The sequence below is a fragment of the Pinus tabuliformis genome, chromosome X, assembly GCF_031772625.1.
Source record: "Pinus tabuliformis cultivar Carrire ecotype Pingquan chromosome X, CPIR1, whole genome shotgun sequence".
Lineage (NCBI taxonomy): Eukaryota > Viridiplantae > Streptophyta > Pinopsida > Pinales > Pinaceae > Pinus > Pinus tabuliformis.
Window position 1 is genome coordinate 584,531,080 of NC_142308.1, and position 15,724 is coordinate 584,546,803.

At 33.7% G+C, this 15,724-nt stretch overlaps 1 pseudogene; it reads right to left on the reverse strand.

Moving 5' to 3' along the window:
* Positions 1-12,754: 12,754 nt before the first annotated feature.
* LOC149141362 (lysophospholipid acyltransferase LPEAT2 pseudogene) lies at positions 12,755-15,522 on the reverse strand (annotated as a pseudogene).
* Positions 15,523-15,724: the final 202 nt, after the last annotated feature.

Here is a 15,724-nt window from a genome sequence, read left to right on the forward strand (position 1 = left end):
ATTTGTCAAGTGGGGCATGCCTACTGTGATTGGAAGCTAGGTCATTGTTGTTGTAATTTCCCCCACTATTACAGCCTGACTGACACAGTTAATGTTAATTGATAAGTTAGGGACTAGATGACCAAATATAGTCAATCCAAATTTTCTCTCGCTCTACTAAACAGAATAAGATATATCACTTAAGATGTCATGTGTGGAGTAATTTTCATCTTTCGGTGTAAAAAAACACCAACATCCATCTCCCATATTCTCTATTACTAAAAATTTGTGATTAATATTAGCTTTATGCCTTATCTCTTTTGCAAATTTTGATTCTTGATATTTCTTTGTTTGTGAATGTTTAGTAACGTTCTAGTTGATATCTGGTTTGGGGCATTCATTTAGTTAGACATGGGAAATACTCTAAAATTACAAAATATTATAGTTAGTACATGAAAATAAACACTACGAACAACCAGAAATTTAACTTCACATTGTTAAGTGCGGGCAGAGAGAACAAGAAGGTGTCACTAGTGTAGAAGAAGATGAGAAAGACACCGAACTTGAGTTTGAAAGTGATGTTTTAGGTGATGTACAAGTGGAAGAATTTGGTAAGGAATTTTTCTATTTTAGAAGAGACGTGTCTTCATCCAATGAATTGTGTCATTTGGGTGTTCTGTTTGTTACTATTTGTTATTGCTTTGACAATTTAACTTTATATAACCTAGTATTTTGTTGGTCATTATGTTCTAACTTCTCTCTATATATGTTTACAAACTTCCAAAGTGTAGTAAGGTTAATTGTGTGTTCTTGTTCTTTATTTCATACAATCTAAGGGATTCTTGTCACATGCATGATTTCTTCCTTATCCAATGCAGAAGATTGTTGCTTTAAGTTCTTATTCATTGTCTTTCGTTGTTGGGATTTTTAGTTAAATTTAGAATTAGTTGTAGTATGATGGATAAAGTGTGAAAATTCCAAGTCATAGGTGACTAATATCCATATGATCTCAATCAAACAAGTAGAGTGTTGAATCAAATTAAAGTTGGAATTAAAATTCAAACCATATTCATAAATCACATAATAACTAGAAATTTAATTATGGAAGCATAATAATTAATTTAACACACACAAAGGTGATTTGACTCCAAATCAAATTTTCATTCTTTCGAGAAAGTTACAAGGAAACCTCCACATTATGTCCAGAAAACAACACTGCGTAGTTACCAAAATCACTTTAGACTGAGCTTTTACAGGCTACTTAAGAGGTACAACTATAGAAAAACCCAGAGACAATCAACATTATGTTGAGGGTCGATTCAAGGGTTTCTGGAGGGGTTGTATAGGTCATATAAGTGCCCAATTAATTTCATTTTTTTGTAACTTGTATTGTTTTTGTGTGGACTGTTTTCCCAGTAGAGCAATCCTTGTAAGCTTTGATATTATTTTAATGAGAAGTTGATTTGAAGGGGAGAAATATTTGTGTGCATGTGTGGTTTCATTTTCTTCCACTATAATTTCATTTTGCTAATTAAATATTATAGTGAATGCATTTTATTTAGTAAGTTAAATTCAAAATTTACTTTTAGCAAGGAAATTACTAGGAAGTAATTTACCAATTTACTAAGGTTTTAAAATTTAACAAGATCTTAGCGATCGAGTTAAGAGCTAGTTAATTTTGATGATGGTGATCCTCTTAAGGGGTCATATACCCCAACATATGCACAAATTGGATCGGATATTAAATAGGAGAAGGAGGTTGGAGGAGATAGTAGTGGCAGTAATGAGTTTGATGATATCAACAAGGAGGACTATGAACAATCACGAGCTATGAGATTCTTTTACCTATGGTTCTATTATCTACCCTATTTTGTATTTGTTGTTGTAATTTTCACCTATAGTAGCAATGGCTTTCCATGACTTAGTAAGATAACTGCAATTTATGGCTCTAATTTCTTATGTGTTTTCCATTTGATTATTATCTTACAAGAAGTAACTAGTTGTATGATCAAATTTGTATCTTGTAATTGTTCTAGTTTACAACAAAATTTGAATCTTATATTTGCATTTCACTTTTGCATGTGTAATTTGTGATATATATATATATATATATATATATATATATATATATATATATATATATATATATATGTATATATAAACCATGTCCTCTGTGTCCTATTGCTAGGGCTACCATGTCTCATGTTGGAGTCACATTTTTATGGTGTCCTCCATGTCTTGTGTCATTATTTCTTCTGATTTCAGAAGTGGGTGATGAGATTCTTGTCATTTAGTGGTTTTGTGTCATGGTGTTTGTGCTACCTGACTGACCCAGTTCTAGAGATTTTATTACGATGCCTCTTGTGATCCCTTCTCATAGAAAGCATGAAACAAACATGTTATGGATAGTATTGTGCCTCTCCATACCTTGGGCCATCCATGACTACTGTAAAAATACTATTTATGGTAAATATAGAAGGAAAGCTTACAAAATTGAGGCTAGCGACCTCCTGCGGCTACACTATGTTGTTTGTGGTTTTATAGGAACTCCACTTAAACTTTGCAGAAAGAGCAACAAAATTTTAGATGATAAACATGAACATGCCCTAATCAAGATTAATAGTATTCACATGATACTCCATTGGCATCATTGTTAGAACAAAGCTCCTCATATTCACCTCATAATAAAGACTTTGTGACAACTCTTGGTCGTCATCCTTCCACTATTTGAACACTGCCTGTTTCCACCCATAGGGTTCAGGAAATAGAAGTGCCTCCCCAAAAAACAATGGTTGAGGAGCCATCTCAACAAATAATTCTGGTTTTGCAAAATTTTAAAATTTCAATTGTTTTTTTCACCACCTTTTGGAATTTACTTATTTTTAGTTATATAGTATATATATGCATTTTCTTCTAAAATGATTCATCTATTTGTAATATATGATTCCATAGGTTATACTATTTGAGATGATCATGGAGTTTTTATTCTAAGACTGATGCACATTTATATATAGTGTTTTTTAATTCTATCGTCAATCCCAAGAAAAGTATCTATCTAAATGTATATCTCAAGTGGGAATAATAGTGAAGAGCTTATGTTTCCTCCATGACATCACAAGTTCCAATCTACAAGGGGTTAGGGTATGTACACCTTCATAGACTAAGCAGTCAAATTTCCGCATAGATTGGGTGTCCCACATACCAGGGGGTTTCATATGTCAACTTGGTGTCTAGTTAGGGTGTTATCTTAAGTTAGATTACTATTATTATTATAAACACTTGGGACTAATTATTGATTTTCTTATATTCTTCTAGCTATTCATTGCTTTTTGTATAATTTTTCTCATCAGTATTTATTCCTTGTAGTTTTGTGACTTCCATGCCTACTGCATCCCAATGAAAACCTGCATCTTTCATAAGGAATTATTGTGAATCTTACATATTTCTTCTCTTGTCAAATCATCATATTTTTTTGGTATTGGCATGATTCTCATAAGAGCATTTTCTATTTTGTGTTTTGCAGCTTGTTAGAACTATACTTGATAACTTGCATGGCATGCATAAGTGTTGATGGTTAACAAAGAAATAATAGTTAAAACATAAGAGATGAGATTTTTGGTTTGAAATTTGATGTAATTTATGTGAAGCATGTGTGATGATAAAATTTTGTTTCTGGGTGTTCATTGGGTAGGTACAAAATCAATTGAATCCAATGAGGAAGAGATTGTAGAATCAGAAGAGGATCAAGATATAGAAGGGACAAATGAGCAGTTAGCTATTGACGATGAAGATAATACAAAGGATAATGATGAAGATGCATATGAGTATTAGGTAGGATTATTATTTTCCTTCCTAGATTGTCAAGGTCTTTCTATTCTCACAAAAATGATATGAGATGCATATGCTACATCGTATGTTTACCTTTTTTATAATAAAATGCTTCCTTATATTTGTCAATAAGAAAAGCATATGTGTATTGTTTTATGCAAGAAGAGTGATTTGCTTATAGTATCCACCATGAGATAAATGGTGATAAGCCTAGCCACAAAGTGTAAGGTACAAAGTGTTGGCCTACATGCTATAAAAAATAACATTGTTCTGCCTTAAATATGAAAAATTAAAAGTGTCAAAAGCGTAATAAAATCACCAGCTTGCCAGCATGAATTATCACATCAAGAAACATGAAGAAAAAGTTGAGCATTAGTAGATGGGTCATCTTTATCCTTTGGGGCTGGCCCCCAACCCTTAATTACATTTTTTGGATCCATTTGTACCTGCAAATTGTAGGTTGTCTTTTCAGAAACAATTGTACTTTTTAGAGCACACACATGAGAAGATGGGGGATTTTTGCCAAAAACTTGTGCTATTTGGATTGCATGTGTAAATTAAAATTAGCCAAAAATGGACAACTTAGGATGGGTCTCATTTTCAAGTGAAGAATAAGCTAACCCAATGTGGATTTCCCCTTTAAAATTGTTAATAGACTCCTAAACCTAACCCTACTGATAAATATAGAAAAACAGGGTGCCCAATGAAAGTTGGGTATTACATCATTAACTCCCCCCTAATCACCATTATTTTTATTTTACATCGAGCATTCCCTAAACTTAAAATTTATCATGCTCAATGATTTTGTGAGGAGGTATGCAAATTCTTCTTTAGTTTCATAACACAAGCCTTTATATATATATGTGTGTGTGTGTGTGTGTGTGTGTGTGTGTGTGTGTGTGTGTGTGTAATATGTCCTCCATATCCTATTGTTGGGGTTGCCATGTCTCATGTTGGAGTCTCATTTTTACGGTGTCCTCCATGTCTTATGTCATTGTGTCTTGTGACTTCGAAAGTGGGTGATGAGATTCTTTCCATTTAGTGGTTGTGTGTTATGGTGTTTGTCACTTGTGCTACCTAACTAACCCAGTGCTAGACATTTTATTATGATCCCTCTTGTGATCCCTTCTCACAGAAATCATAAAACCAGCATGTTATGTACATCTTGTGCCTCTCCATATCTTGGACCATCCATGATTGCTATAAAAATATCATTGATGGTAAATTTAGAAGGCAAGCTTGCAAACTTGAGGCCAGTGACCTCCTACAACTGCACTATGTTGTTTGTGGTTTTTATAAGAACTCCACAGAAACTCTACAAAAAGAGAAAAAAAAAGCTCATATGATAAACTTGAACATGCCCTAATCAATATTAATAGTCTTCACATGATACTCTATTAGCATTTACCATTGCCAGAAACAAGCTCCTCGTGTTCGCCTGCTAAAAAGGACCTTGTGACAACTCTTGGTTGTCATCCTTCTCCTCCCTACACACTTCTTGTTTCCACCCATAGGTTTTAGGCAAGAGTGCCTCCCTAAAAAGTAATGGTTGAGGCGCCATCCCAAAAAATAATAATGGTTTTTCAAAATTTTAAAATTTCAATTTTTTTTGTACACCACCTTTTGGAATTTACTTATTTTCAGTTAGTTATATATATGTATTTGCTTTTAAAATGATTCATCTATCTGTGATATATGATCCCATATGATATACCATTTGATTTGATCATGGAGTTTTCATTCTAGGACTAATGCACATTTGCATACAGTGTTTTGTGATTTTATCTTGGTCAAGCCCAAGAAAGGTATCTATTTCAATGTTTAGCTCAAGTGGGCCTAACAGTTAATATTTTATGTTTCCTCCATGGACATCACAAGTTCCAATCTAGAGGGTGGTAGGATATGTACACCTTCATAGACCAAGAAGTCAAATTGCTACATAGAGTAGGTGTCCCACAAACCAGGGGGTATCATATGTCAATTTCACATCTGGTTAGGGTGTGACCTTAAGTTAGATTATTATTATTAATATTATAAACACTTGGGACTAATTAATAATTTTCTTGTATTCCAACTATTTATTTCTTTTTGTATAATTTTTTTCATCGGTCTTTAGTCCTTGTAGTTTTGTGACTTCCATGCCTACGACATCCTAATGAAAACCTACATCTTTCAGAAGGCATTATTTTAAATCTTATCGAAGTGTCATATTTTTTGGTATTGGCATGATTCTTGTAAGATAATTTTCTTTTTTGTGTCTTGCAGCTTGCTATAACTATACCTGATAGCTTGTAGGGCATGCATAAGTGTTGATGGTTAACAAAGAAATAACATTTAAAACATAAGAGATGATATTTTTGGTCAGAATTTTGATGTACTTTATGTGAAGCACGTGTGATGATAAAAAAAAATTGTGTGTGTTCATTAGGTAGGTACATAACCAATGGAATCCAATGAGGAAGAGATTGTAGAATCAGAAGAGGATCAAGATATAGAAGGGATAGCTAGGAAGTTAGCTATAGACGATGAAGATGATGTAGAGGATGATGATCAAGACAGAAAATAATGAAGCCTCTATGTGTATTAGGTAGGTTTATTTTGTTGAATCTTTGCTGCAAGTGAAGTCTGTCAGGAAGTAGTTTGGCTTAGGAAGTTATTATCAGACTTGTTTGAAGGACCACTAAGGCCTACATAGATACATTTTGATAATGAAATTTGCATAAGATTGATGGAAGCCTTGGTGTTTCATGCTAAGATAAAGCATATAAATAATAAGTATCACTACATAAGAAGTTTCATATGAGATGGGGTCGTGGAGCTGCACTGTCAAACTAGAGATGAACAGTTAGTAGACATATTGACTAAAGCATTACCAAATAAGAAGCTTGAGTACCTAAGAGGTAAGCTTGGTTTGGTGGAAATCTCCTCCCTAATTGAAAGGGAGTGATGTTGGATAGATCTTGTCTTTATAGGTCATGCAATAGACCAAGACTAATAGCCATAAGTATTAGTGAAGGCCATAAAGAAATAATGGAGTGCATAGGATTGGATAAACATCTGAGATTGGGACTTCTTATGGATTGCAGAATCCAAGAAAAGAATTTGTTGAACGATACTCTTTGAGGATGAGTTAGGGCATTCAATACAAGAGTAGTCGAAGAGGGCTGATATTCTTTGAGGATTTAAGATTGGAAATCCAAGATAAGAATATTCCTAAAAGGACATACCCAGTGAACATCTCGATGGGGTATGTGCCTTAGAGGTAGTGTGGCAGCTCACGTAAAGCCTCCCAGAATAATGCTCTCAATTAAGGATGAGCTTGTCTAGTTAAGGCCTTCAAGGAAAATGTTGTTTATGATAAGATGCTCGGTGAATATGGTTTATCAATCTGACTCTTCTTATGAGCATGCTTCAAGATTGAGATTCTCTGTACCCTGTAATGGGATTATGAATACCTCCATAGTTAAGAGGGAGTGATGAAAATTGTAACTAGGCATTAGGGGAATTTTGAGATCTAAAATGGGCCTCCTAAGGAAATTATAAAATAATAGTGGAAATAATAAAATAATATTAGATTACATCATCAAATTTTAGAGGGAAAAAAGGAAAAACTACTTTTTCAACTCATATTTTCAACTTATCTCCTTATGGGTTTACTCAAATTTCGAGCAGGAGCACTTGTTGGATGCGGAATTTTATTCCTCATCCAAGGATTACCCATGTTGCATAATTTCGATGGAACCTTCTACACGAAAAATGAGAAATACAGGAAAGACGTGATTGCAATCACATTTTTCATGTATTTCTCATTTTTCATGTAGAAGGGTCCATCGGAAGTATGCAACACGGGTACTCTTTAGATGAGAAATTAAATTTTGCATCCAATGAGTACTCCCACTTGAAATTTGAGTAAAACATTAAGGAAACAAGTTGAAAATACGAGTTGAAAAGGTTGTTTTATTATTTTATTATTTTATAATCTTTTTAATTTTTTACTCCAAAAATGGTGATTCATCCCCCATGGTTGACATCATCATTTTGAATCCTATTGGTTCTTATAAAGTTTATTTTGGTTGTACATTTTTCTTAGGAGGCCCATTTTAGACCTCAAAATTCCTCTAATGTTCGGTCTTCATAATGACCTAATTATAATGATGACATTGTATATTATTTACAAGGAAGGACAAAGAAAGAAAGAGAAATTATATTTTTATTTTGGAATATGGGTTTCATATTCAAGTTTGAGTCAAAAACATTCTCTTCATGCTTTCTAGGTTTTCTAGGTATTTCTAGGATCAAGAATAATATTGGTCATGTGTCGTAGTCCCATCTGGACTCATTGTAATAAATAAAGATATTTATTTTATCAAGAAAAAACCAACTTTTATCCCAAGACCAAGTCGGCCCAAGAGAAATATCATGTTGGCTAAAGGAGGACTATTTGACTCCTCAAGGAGGTTATAAATACAAGGAGCTTAACCTTTTTTGAGATACTCATCAAAGACAAGTTCAATCTGCAATAGCGAATGAGAAGAATATCTAGAAGGACGAGGAAAGGAAGGAAGAATCAAAATGTCTTGGGCTAAATTTCTCTCTCTCTCCACTTGTGCGAAGTTAGGGTTTTTGTGAAGTTGCAGTTGAAAGAGGCCAAAATTGCAAGGTCAAAATTCTGAGGAGTAGTTGCAGGCCCAAAAATTTGGGACAAAGTTGCAGTAGGTCGAAGTTTGGAAGTTGCCTTGGAGAAGATCTTGTTGGGGGATGACTTGGTTCTTGGTAGGGTTGTTGGATTTGGTCTTTGGGTCTTGGAAGTCTCTTTGTAAGCAGATTTTAGAGAAGAAGATAAGAATTTTTTGGGTTTTCCCTTTGTAGTGGTTTTGGATCCTATTTCTTGTGTACGTTTTCTTGGTGTGATCTTCATTGTTTCGATAATTGCTTGATGAACAAGATCTAATAAAGTAAAAAATGTCAACACATATCACTAGTAATTATCAAGTTAAGGAAAATCATCTATAATACATAAATCTATTTATTTTCAAACAAGGCTTGTGAAAGGAATTGCCACATTCATTTGCATATATGTTGAAGTAGACCTCAACAAAGGATTTTCCGATAAAATCTTTCTCAAATGGAGGGGAATGGTTTATATGTAGTCAATTGATATGAAAACGCTACCTTCCACTACAAGAATTTTCAATAGCTCATCCATCTTTAGAATCCTTCCCTTTTTCTCAAGGGCCCCATTTGCACCGAGATGCTAAGAAAAAGAGTCGTGGATGGAAATATCCAAAGGTTACAAAAGGATCGAAGAATACTTCAGCTTCCAAGAAGGATAACATACAAATAAAGACACATATTTCCAAATCAACTCCTTCATATTCATCTTAACCATAGGTAGATTCATCCCATCCCTTAGATAAGGAGGCCCATCTTTCAACTAAAGAGGAAAGAGACTCGACCGTAATTTTTTCCTCATCAATGATTGGGCACATACATCTCCTTAAATAAAATCAGTCAAATAGTGATAAGGAAAACAAAACTATTGCAAAACCTATGGAAATGGAACAATCTCAAAGAAACCTTGTCATTGTACCCTCCACATCTATTCCTTACTACTCTTTGGAATGGATTAACATCCATAAGAGCAAAGGAAAATTTGAAAAAACCATGACTCCAATCTTGGGACCTAAGAGAAACACAAAAGTAATTTTTTTTTTTCTTGTGCTTATTTGTGATGAGTGGAATGATGTGATGTGCTAATTTTAGGTAATACAAATTAACTTACAAAGAAATTTAGATTAAAAAAAAAAAAAAAAAAAAACCTTGATATTCTATTTTCATCATCTTGAAAAGTTACATTTTTTGTTGTTCATAAACGTATTTTGAAAAATGTGCATTTCCACCTATTATTTTAGAGGTTGAGGTGTGTTAGGGATTAAGGTGAACCTCACAATAGAGAAAAATAACATAAGATAAAATAAAATAACATAGAGAAAGAATATTCTAAGAAGATGGGTGGTGTCGAAAGACATTATTACAACACTTAAGCATAAGGCATTGTGATTAGAATATCACAATGCATGATAATGAGATAATAATAAGTTATATACATTTTTAATACATATCTAACTCGTATGGCCCTTTATTTGTAATTTCCATATCTAATCATCTTCCTTTAATTGTGGAAGATTCAATCCACAAATGAATGTTTGTATTTCCAATGATTTCCACGAAATCCATGATGTTTCATTAACTAGTTGACTATTCTATTCCACTCATTTGTCGTTGTCTAGTAGACTACGTGAGTCAAAACTAACAATATAGTTGATTCCTATAATCACTTAGTCAGTGGTCATACTAGTTCATTACTTAACTGACTATCCACTAGTTAGTTAATCAACCAATCCATCAACCACTCAGTCGATTTCTCTATCAGTCAACCACTGGACTGACTATGTTTTGTTAGTTGATCCTTTGATTAACTATTTCTAGAAGCTCTAGATGTGTGATGAACCAACATAACCTTAAGTTCCATCACACCCCCCCCTCTTGCCCACCCCCCCCCCCACCACCAAAAAAAAAACATTGTAGCTTCTCGAAGCCCAAGCATACCATGTAGCTTAACAATAGACAAGAGTGAGAGTATTTTCTTGAACTAATTATTGTTGGTAGCAAGCATGAAGTTCAAAATGTTTCATCTTGTTGTGTGCAATACGATTGTTAGCAACTTGAATTGCACTCTGATTGTCACAATAGATAGTAGCTGAGGCCTCAACAAAAACCCAAGATCTCCTTAGAGTTGGAAAATCTAGACTACCTTTGTCTATGCATTAACAACTCCATTATATTTGGCTTCCATAGTCGATAGATAAACTTCACATTATTTCTTACATGGCCAAATCATGGGTCCAATATTGAGGAGAAACATATAACAAAGAGTGGATTTTTTGTTATCGTGGTCACCTTCCCAATCAGAGTTTGTAAATCTAACTAACTTATATAAACTATGACATTACTATATACCAAAATGAGAGGTACCATTCATGTAATGAATTATTCACTTTGCAGCTTTCCAATGGATTTTGAATCCTACATAAATTGAGAAACCACACTCATAGAAAATAAAATTTCAGGTGGACTGTGAGTTAAATAATAAGAGAGGGACACGATTTAGTCAATTTGATACTCGATTGAAAGGGTGTAGCACATGGATTATGGTTATCCATTTAAATCATTTCAACAAGTCCAATACATATTTAGATTAAGGAAGATACCATTAGGTAATGGAAAATATTGGAGACCAAGAAATAAATGTAGAATATCAAGTTCCATCATATCAAGGGTGTTAGCAAGTCGACTCTTCAACCTAAGAACTTCATTAGTGTTATTACTATTTATAACCAAATCATCTACATAGACAACAACAATCAAAGTATCACCTTTAATGTGTAATACACAAATACTGTGATTAGATTCATAGTGTCTGAATCTAATATCGAGAAAGAGTTGATCAATATTAGCATACCAATCTCTTAGGGCCCGCTTCAAACCATAATGACTTTTGTCATCGATAGGAAAAATTGGAATATGTCAGAAACATAGGGATTTTCTCCATGTAAATTTATTCAAATATTTCACCATGAAGGAAGGCACTCTTAAAATTCATTTAATGAATTTTCCATCCAAAACAAGTAGCAAGGGAAAGGATAAATCAAACATAATACATCTTTCCAATAGGGGAAAAGGTTTTAGTGTAGTCAATGCCTTCTTGTTCTGAAACTCCCTTTGTAACCAAACAAGCCTTATGACACACAACAACACCTTCAAAAGTGAATTTTGTCTTATATACTCATCAACACCTCATGAAATTCTTACCTTGTGCTTGAGAAACTAAGTCCCAAGTGTGATTTTTCAAAAGTGAATCTATCTCAGCTTACATAGCCTATTCCCATTCAAGTTGTCATAGTGCATCAAATAAGGATTATGGATCACAATTTTGATGAATATGAGCCATCAATGCAATACGAGCAAGTTGTTTCTCACTACATGTTTGTTAGCCTAAAGAAACATCACTAGCATCAAGTCCAATGGCTTCAATAGTTTTAGAATCCCACCAAGTAAACATGGTGTCATGGAACAATTATGTGCTTCAAAATGTTGATCAGGAGAGCTTACATTTTTAGTTAGTGATGACCATTGGTTGGCCGAAATAGAAACAACAACCAATTTAGTAGTTAAAATACTGAAAAAGGAATAGTTGATCCATTGTTTTCAACAATATCAAAAGGATTAGTGTACAAAGTTCTAGAAGAATTGAACTTAATGCCAAACAACTTCTCATTAAATATTATGTTTCTCTTGATAATTATTTGTTGTTTGATAGTTTCAAACAGTTAACATAATTTTGAATCTTCAGAGTAGCCAACCATAATGCAAGCATGAATCTTTGCATCCAATTTCTTTCCATAATCATTGAAAATATGTTCCCAATAAATAGATCTAAAATCTTTGAGGTGACCAACTAATGAATTCTTACCACACCATTTCATAGCTCAAGTCATAAAACTAATGGAGTCTGAATGAGAGTTAGAAGATAACTAGCATAATAGATAGCTTTAGCCTAGAATTTAGTTAGAAAATATTTGTCTTGTAAAAGACATTGAGCCATCTTAACTAAGGTTTGATTATTTTTGTTCTACCACACCATTCTACTAAGGAGTGTGAGGGATAAACCTTTTCCAAGAGATACTTGACTAAACAAGGTATTCCTAAAACTATTGATTCACATATTCTCCTCGATTATCATATTGTAAACATTTAGCAAGTCAACCACATTGCTTTTCAATGAATTCCCTATATTCCTTGAATTTTTCAAAAACATGACTCTTATTCTTCAAGAAATAAACTCAAGTAAATATTGAAAAATCATCAATAAATATCAAAATATGCTTCACACCTGCCAATACAGGCATATTCATGCAAAAAAGATCATTATGAACAAGATCAAGTGGATTTTGCACACACCATGCTTTCTTAGACTGAAATGGTGTGTGATGATGCTTTCTTAGCACACATCCCCTACATAATCCATCAAGTGGAAGAACCTTTGGTATAATAATAATCATGTTTCATTTTTCCTAAAATTTCATACTGTGAAAGTTCAAATATCTAAGTCATTCATGCTAGAGTCAACTCTAATCATTATTTTGTGCCATAAGAGTAGTTAGTTCAACATTTGCTCGGGAGAGGTCATGAAAATTATATAGTCCATCCACCGATTTAATCATATATTCGACGGCAATAGAATTGTCACTCTTCATATCTTTAACAATGAATTGATGTTGCCGAAGTTCAAAAATTTACTAGTTGTGTTAGTTGGGAAACCGACAATAAATTTGCACTCATATAGGGCACATGCTAAGCATTCAATATTTTCCATGTCAACAAGGTACATCGCCATGACAATAATTTGAGAGAAAAATAATTTGCAGGGTAAATAGTTTTACTTAGAGACTTATCTAGGAGGAAAACAAAGAAGCACCCTTCACCATGTGATGAGTGCAACTAGAATCATCTATCCATTCATTTTGCACAATGTGACCATTAACGCTTGATTTCTGACTAAGATAGTAAATTTTTAAATATATTAATTAGTTGATTCCTCAATTGAAATGTTTTTTTCTAACATTTTAACCTTCTAATCCAACTCGGTAATCTTATTCTAGAAGGTTTTCTCCACATGTCCTCAATCCTTTCAAAGGAATGGGAATCAAAAGAGATCATTTTTTTCTCTAACGACATGACTTGAATTTCATCAAACTTATCAAACAATGATCTTTGATTATTTTAAACCTCATGAGGATATTTGACCTCACTCATATGAAAATGAATTTCTAATCCATATCTTGGAAGGCCAAGAGAAGAAATTTAACTTTCGAGAGGGAGAAGAGAAAAAAAACAATATTCAAAATAAAGAAACTCTTTATTAAATAGGAGAAACTATTACAACTACATTTTGTGGACAAATATGTAATTTTACAAAGTGAGGCACATTATTTATAGTATTTTTAGTGCCTTCTTGAGTCACAATACCATTAGAAAATACCATGGGTGGATGCCACTTTCCATTTGAACCAATCCTCCCTCATGAGGAGATTTTGTTGAATATGAGCCAATGAATAGAAGGATTTTGGGTGGTTGACCCATGACCATGGGTTGTGGATGACCCATAGCCATGACGAATAATGGTCTAAGGATAGAGGTACCCTTTAATGCTTGTGGGCCAACTGTGATATCGACAATGTATAACCTAAAAAATGGACTTTGATGGAAATATTTTTCTGTGGTTGACCCATAACCATGGGCTTGTGGGTGACCCATAACCATAATGAACAAGATTTGAGGATAGAGATACCATGTAATGTTTGTGGGCCAACTATGATAATGATAGTGAATGGCCAAGCAAATAGACTTTGATGGGAAGGGTTTTGTGTGGTTGACCCATAGCCTTGGTTTTGTGGGTGACCCATGACGATGATGAACGAGTGTATGAGGATAGAGGTATCCTGTAATTCTTGTGGGACAAATGTGATACTAACAGTACATGGCCTATCAAATGGACCTCTATATAGTTCTCTTTCTGGTCTGCCAAGGTATGGTAGAAATTAGGTGGCTTATCTTTGTAAATTCTCATAGGACCCATTGCAATAAATATATCAAGAAATCCAAGTGCTTTTCTTATGCTTAAAACAAAATCCCTTTCTAGGTAAGTTATCTCAACCATATAAGATGAGTTGGGTCCACTCCTATTTCTGATTCTCTTGAAGCTAGCCTGAGATCACCATATTAATGTTCTATTTCTACAAGATTTGTGGCCCTTTACATAACATACCTAACCTTCTAAGCACTAAGATATGAACTCTCCTTCTTGTTTTTCAATGAAAATATAATAGGAAGATAGTCAACCTCCATAAAAAATTGGAATTGGGTAAACATGGGAAACATGAGCTTCAATAAATATATTATTCCCCACGACTGATCAAATTATACATGGGGGTACCAAATGATAATAGTTTGAACTAGAAAACCAGGAATAAAAGCACCAACTTGAAAACATATAAGTGCCCTTCCATTAGTTCTTATACCCTTTGGAAATAGTAATACGCATGGGAAATCATTACATGAAGCCTTTCTATTTATTTCAGCCACAACATGCTTCCATGATGTTGGTTAAAATCTATCCACATAATAAACCTACATGGCCCTAATGATTGTTCCAACAAACATAGTTTGATCATGAGACTCTAAGGAAACAATACTTGTATAAATCTCATAGAAAAAAAAAATTAGATATGTATATGATACATGGTTTGACACTACTATTGGTGCAATTTCTCCTTAATCATGCTTACCAAAGTGTCATTTTGAGTGACGCCTGAAGAAAAATAGAATACAACAAGAGAATAAGAAAGTGATGAGCATGATCCTGCATCTCCATTTGGGCATGGGGTTGTGCCTATCATTCCATCCTTAAATAACCAATTTGGTGGCCAAAAACCAACTACCTAAGACCAATCTAAATAACACCAACCTAAATACAACCAAGGGAAGGCATATGACAATTTTGATCCATTCAAATGAATCAACAATGTCAGGTGTATGATTTTTAAAGGGATCAATCCAAGAGGGTGAAGCTAATGAGGGGGGCTTGTTACCCATGAATGAAAAAAGGATTGTGTTTTTCATTTCTAGTGCTACAACAATCAAAATAATTGAAATTAGAAGTAGATACTTCTTCTCTATTGATGAACTTGAAGTTGTGGATATTATTTCGATTTCCATTACCATGGCCACAATTCAAGAAAATGTATTTTTTGGGCCATTAAAATTGCTAAGCTGCATTTGAATATGACCAAGATTC